The 6,380-nt window shown below is 44.7% G+C and overlaps 1 long non-coding RNA gene across 1 annotated transcript; it reads right to left on the minus strand.

Annotated features, from left to right (window-relative positions):
* Positions 1-933: 933 nt before the first annotated feature.
* LOC131833088 (uncharacterized) lies at positions 934-5,512 on the minus strand. The gene is made up of 2 exons (XR_009354316.1): positions 5,082-5,512; positions 934-1,476 (listed from the first exon to the last, which is right to left on the minus strand). It is a non-coding gene; the product is annotated as an uncharacterized LOC131833088 (long non-coding RNA).
* Between the last annotated feature and the right edge of the window lie 868 nt (positions 5,513-6,380).

Genomic DNA, 6,380 nt, shown 5'->3' on the forward strand with positions numbered 1-6,380 from the left:
GCCCCCCCCCCCCAGAGCCTCTGGCACTTACAACCACTCAGTCGATGTTAATTTCCTTTATGAAAACTTGCCCATCGATTTGAACATGTGTATGTGTGCATGTGGTATATGAATACGTGTGTGTATGAATGTGTGTGTGTGTGTGTGTGTGTGTGATCACTATTGAGCTCTCTGATCACTGATGTGCTTGGAAATCCTTTTTCTCACAAAGGCATGAACTAGACAGGGTTTAACAGTTGCTCAGATTCTAATCACCTTTTCAGGTATAGAATACGTGATGGTTTACAGTATCTGAGAGACTCATTTAAATTCTGATTCTACCTCTTCCTGGCTACGTCAGTAGAGTTTCCAATTCCACACAAGAGAAACCGTCTGTAGCAGAGAGAGCCTGTTGAAAGACAGTCCCCCTGAACCCCGTGGGAGGGACTGGAAATCCAGGTTTGCCAACCACAGAAACCAGACTGGGCAAGGCCCCTCCACGATCCCCCATAGAACATTCTGTCTAGGAAGCCACACTTGCCCAGTGGTCACTCGCCCCACACTGCTGCTGTCAGTAATCCTGTCTGTCCCTGCACTCAGGGGCCTCTCCTTCCAAGCTGGAATCGCAGGCAGAAGCATTAGTCAGCTGGCTCCCGCCACAAGCCTACCACACACTGCCAGAGAACAGGAAGAGAGAATACGGTCCTCACCGTCTCCACTCTTCCCACTGTGGAGCTGGGGTCCCATAAACATTAACCCCCTTCCCACCTTTACTTTCCTGGCCCTGTACAGAGTCCTGCAAACAGCCCAGCTACCGGCCAGCCTCTGGAAAGAACAAGCAGGTTAACAGGGAGCCATCCTCTCTTCACACACCCCGCTCTTTGCTAGAGTGGCCGCGGGATGTAGGGTCTGCACAGGCTCTGAACTCTTTTAAAGCATAGATCACAAAGGATGTTGTTGGCATTCTGCTAGAAGTTTAATAACAGAAAGGCAGCAGCAAATCAGTGCAGGAAGCATTCTGAGAGTTTCTTTTAGAAGTAACCAGGAATGCAGAGAGACCATTACACTTGTTGCCAAGCAATGGGAAGTTCAAACCTGCCGGCTCTGACGAACCAGCGTCTTCTTCGACTTTTCAGTTCACCTTTCCATGGAGTAAATGCAGACATGGAGTAAATTATTTTCTGTGCCAACTTGCAAGACAAGGGCCAAGTGGGTGCCTTAGAAGGAGCTGCCCAAACAGGAGCTTGGCTTTGCAAGGGTGGAAATAGGGCCATGTAAGGGAAAGGCAGAGAGGAGGAAGGCACCAAAGCTCCGGCCTCAGCCTGCTGTGCTCAGGCCAAGGGCAGATCTGACATCGGTTTCCCTGACTCGTGCCCCAGCGTGCCTGTGTGTGTAGGCTTCTCCATCCCCATAAACAGGGCTGCAAGGAATCCTGCCTCCTTACAGCCAGGCTCACTGTCTCCACGGAGCTTCCAATGGCTGGTCCTGATGCATAAGCTAAAAAAAAAAAAAAAAAAAAAAAAGTAAAAATAAATAATAATAAATAAAAATTTAAAATAAATAAAAATTAAATTAAATTAAATTAAAAATAAATAAATAAAAATTTAAAAATAATAAAAAGCATTAAAAAAATTTGGTATTTCTTTTCCTTTCACTCTGGATATATCATACCGGGTCTCGCTGTGGAACAGCTAACATGGTGAACACAGTCTAAAAGAAATTGCACTTAATCCCAGATGACCGTTTCCATATTCTCATCCAAGAGCGCATAAAGACAGATCACCTTGTAAGAAGAATGAGCTTCTGCCCCCCACCACATCCTGGAGTGAAGTAACCGTGTTTACAGGAGGAAAACACACAGCACCAAGGTTTGCTTCTTTCTTTTTTAAAAAAATATTTTATTAATATTTTGTTTATTTATTTGACAGACAAAGATCACAAGTAAGCAGAGAGGCAGGCAGAGAGAGAGGAAAAGAAGCAGGCTCCCTGCCGAGCAGAGAGCCTGATGTGGGACCTGATCCTAGGACCCCGGGATCATGACCTGAGCCGAAGGCAGAGGCTTCAACCCACTAAACCACCCAGGCGCCCCTAGGTTTGCTTCTTTCTGAAGCTGGAGAGTAGGTTGGGAAAAATGAATGGCAGCTCAAATTTGAAATGGAGAAACAGCCTGGTTATTCCTAAGTATGCTCGGCAGGGGAGTAAAATAATATTCCTTGCCCCTGTAAGATACTTTGGGCCACCTTTTTTTCTTAAAATTTTCTTAAAATTTTTAAATTTTAAATTAAAATTTTCTTAAAATTTTTAAATTTTTAATTTAAAAAATAAAGATAATTTGCATACCCCTCCACATTCTGAATTCTAAGATGCATCGTTCATATTTGCACTTTCTCCTGTATCATCTCCTGGGGGCCCATAGCTTGGCAGCTGCTTGTCAGAAAGGAAATGGGCAGAAAACAAAGGATCTATAGTTGTGACTGGCTATTCACTGCCATCAAGTACATTTTTAAAAACACAATTTTCAAAAGTATGGATCGTTTCAAAACCCAGATTTTAAGAATAAACAATGACCTTTCTCTGACTACACCATATATAGAGAGATTGGGAAAAAGTCATTCAGTAGAGAGGAATTGCATAAACCATCTTCAGAAAAGCTCTGCTGTAAGACTTTGCTTTAGGGCAACCCTCTCGGGTCCCCTCTCTCTTCGGGAGCTTCCTACTATCACTTTACTCTCGCTCAATAAACTTTGCTTTTCTGCCCACCAAAAAAAAAAAAAAAAAATACAAAAAAACAAAACAAATCTTTGCTTTAGACTTTCAGTGCCAAATGCAGTGTCACCTTATATCCAAATGAGCAAACTGACTCGTGGCAGTCAATCTATTTGTCCCAGTGCTACTGAAATCCACGTTTGGCAGCCCCTGCCTCAAAAGACCAACACTCGGGACGTGAGTTTTGGTTGACAAGGAATATGAGCTTCCTATGAGAATCTGGAGACCTGGGGAGATGGCAGACTCTTTTCCAAAGACCTGCTCAGAGGTTTCCTCCTGGCCCAGGGACTTAAGGGAGCTTCATCAGTTAAGGGAATGCAGTGGTCACTGACATTTCTTGATTATGTGCAGAGTGATGATGTCAGCTACAGAGTTCTCTTGGTGCTCCCAGGTTGTGTGAGAAATTCTAGCTCCTTGGTGTGGGGACCAGAAGTGGAGGGAGGGGCATTATGCAAGAAAGCCAGAGTTTTTTCTGGTGGTGACAGATTTTAGTCTAATTTGTAGGGGAGCAAAAAAGATGCATGGATTATCTTTTCTCTCAACAATCTCAGACCGCTAGCTTTTCCTTGTCAAACATACCCCTCTGTTGAATGTTCTGGCCAACCCTAATTTGTGTTTATAAGTGTTACAACAATCAAGATTTTAGGGACACCTGAGTGGCTCAGTCAGTTAAGCATCTGCCTTCGACTTGGGTCTTGATCTCGGGGTCCTGGGATCAAGCCCTGTGTTGGGTTCCTTGCTCAGTGGGGAGTCTGCTTCCCCCTCTGCCGCTCCCCCTGCTTGTGTTCATTCTCTCTCTCCCTCTGTCAAATAACAAAATAAAATCTTGAAAAAAAATTTAAAGTTTGTTTTGAACCTAAAATCATTAACATTATTATACCCTCAACTTCTAAACAGGTGGCATTCAGAAGGTCGTCTGCCTGCCATTTTTATTTTTATTTTTTAAGATTTTTATTTTTAAGTAATCTCTGCATCCAACTTGGGACTTGAACTCACAAACCTGAAATCAAAAGTCACATGGTCTACCGACTGAGCTAGCCAGGAGCCTCTGCTCGCCATTTTTAGAACCCAGAACTTGCCTTCTATCAGAAGTCATTCTACAAGTCGGAACTGGATTCCCAGCTCATTCTTGCCAGGGGTCTAAATCCATATTTCACTGAAAGAGCTCCACTAGCTCACTGAGCATGTAGGGCCCTGAAATAGGAGGCCATTTCTTTCCCATGCCTTCATTCCTATGGAGACCAACACTATTCCCTTTCTTTACCTCTTCCAGTTTTCACTTAAAATTTATTTTTATTAAAAAAAAAAAAAGAAACCAGATACGAAATTCCAACTGTCTGATCAAAGCAAAAGCCAATTCTTCAATGATCATGCACTGATTTTTTTCATTGGGACTCTTCCTGCTGTTGGGTGAGAAGAACCTCCCTAACTCCCGTTATGATCAGACAAACGGGGAGTGGACCGTGTGCATTAGAAACAGAGGAAAATTTTGTATTGCAAATCCGGTAGACAAAGAAGGTTCCTGAAAATCCCACCACTTTCCTACCACTGTCCAATGTGCCAAGATACTGAACACTTGGAAGCACTTGGATCTGGCATTTGGTGTTTCTTATGGTTTGGCGCCAGTTTCCTTTTCGAACTGCACCTTCCATCACTTTGCTGCAAGGAGCTGTTATAAGTGCTCCCCCAAACACGCTCTGCTTACAGGATCATTTCTGAACGCTGGCAGGAATACCTGCCCCATCCTGTTGACATGTCATCCAATGCCTACTCCAAGTCTACCTCGCCCTGAACCTTGTCTGATTTCTCTAGGCTCTCATGTTCTGATTGCAGTCTAGTTGTTTATGTTATTCATGTTATTTGTTTATTTATTTATTTATTTTTGCTAAATATCAGTTCTTTGAAGACAGAGGCTATGGTGCAAGAACAAGAACGTGTCTTGTTTGTCTTGTTCTTTCTATAGTGGCTTGCACGTGGTCTTTAGTGCCATGGGTGTTCACTAAATAGCTCTTGGATGTAATTCAATCATGAGTTAAAGACTCCTAAGTTACACTCTAACTGGTAGGTGCCCTGTCACCAGTATGTTTATTCCAATTCGAAAGCAGAGGAAGACCTTTTAAAAGGTACTCACAGGGGCTCCTGGGTGACTCAGTTAAGCAACTGCCTTCAGCTCAGGTCATGATCCAGGGTCCTGGGATTGAGCCCCGCATCAGGCTTCCTGCTCATTGGGGAGTCTGCTTCCCTGTTGCCCTCTCTCCCTCCCCCCAACTAGTGCTCTCTCTGTCTCTCTCTGTCTCTCTCTATCTCTCTCTCTCAAATAAATAAATAGTACTCACCAAAGGAACAGCTAGCTTTCAAAGATCTCTCTCAAGTTTCAGTTCTTCATGGTTTGCTGGGGTGAAGAAGAGGGGTGTCAGCCTCCTTCAGAGGAGGACAGACCAAGAACGAAGGAAAACCAAACTCCGCTATCCCACCCTGACTGGGCCCCCCTGCTCATCAAGCCCTATTCTCATTACAGATCAGTTCCCTGAGCATGTTGTGAAAGGAACCATCACAAATCCTTTCGGCACCTTGGAGTACCTTGAAAACACTCCACCTGCCTATTCTTCATTGTCATCAAAAGTACTTGCAGGGGCACCTGGGTGGTTCAGTGGGTTAAGCCTCTGCCTTCGGCTCAGGTCATGATCCCAGGGTCCTGGGATCGAGCCCCACATCGGGCTCTCTGTGCTGCAGGGAGCCTGCTTCCTCCTCTCTCTCTCTCTCTCTCTGCCTGCCTCTCTGCCTACTTGTGATCTCTGTCAGATAAATAAAGAAAAAATCTTTTAGGAAAAAGAAAAAAAGTACTTGCAAACCTGGGGATTTTCCCTGTGCCAACTAGGAGGGCCATTCACCGAATCACGTGTGGTTGTTTTATAACATACCCATTCACTTCTCCTGGCAAAGCCCTCTGATGTGCCAAAACCTACTTCAGACACCACCACCTCCATAAGGCTTTTCATGACCCCTCATTCATTCAACTCATTAAACATCTGTGATGTGCTAATCACTGGTTAGTGCTGGAAGCACAGAGCTGAGCAGGGGCACCATGGTTCCTACTCTGTGGATGTCATATCTAGCACAACACAGAGGCTTGTAAGAGTGAGTCAAACTTGTGGGAAATCAGAGTAAGCTTCTTTGAGGAAACAGTGTTTTCTACTCTGTCTGTATTGCCCTTGCCCGTTACAGCAGTCATCACAGAGTTTGGGGACCATGGACCCAATCAAAATGTGCGTCCAAGATAGGGACACTTACCAATAACATACTAACCACAGAGCTGGGCATGTGGCGGGGCCCAGTAAATGAAATGAGTGGCCCAGCCCTGGCCTCTGGGTCACAAGCAGACAATGGTCATCTGAGAAAGATAAGCACCAGAGTATCATATCCCAATCATATCAAACAGATGTCATGAGGGAGCTTTTGGGGGGTGTACTTAGAAATAGCTCTGGGTGACCTTCCCGCAGGCCAAGAGGAACTCGCATCCCAGTTACTCAGCTGTGGGGTCATCAGCCTCTGATCCTGACAGAGACCCAGCCATGAGACAAAGCCTTCCATCTAAATGGTCTAACTTTGGGATTAGAGGGAACTCACACCTCAAA

The sequence above is a fragment of the Mustela lutreola genome, chromosome 6, assembly GCF_030435805.1.
Source record: "Mustela lutreola isolate mMusLut2 chromosome 6, mMusLut2.pri, whole genome shotgun sequence".
NCBI lineage: Eukaryota > Metazoa > Chordata > Mammalia > Carnivora > Mustelidae > Mustela > Mustela lutreola.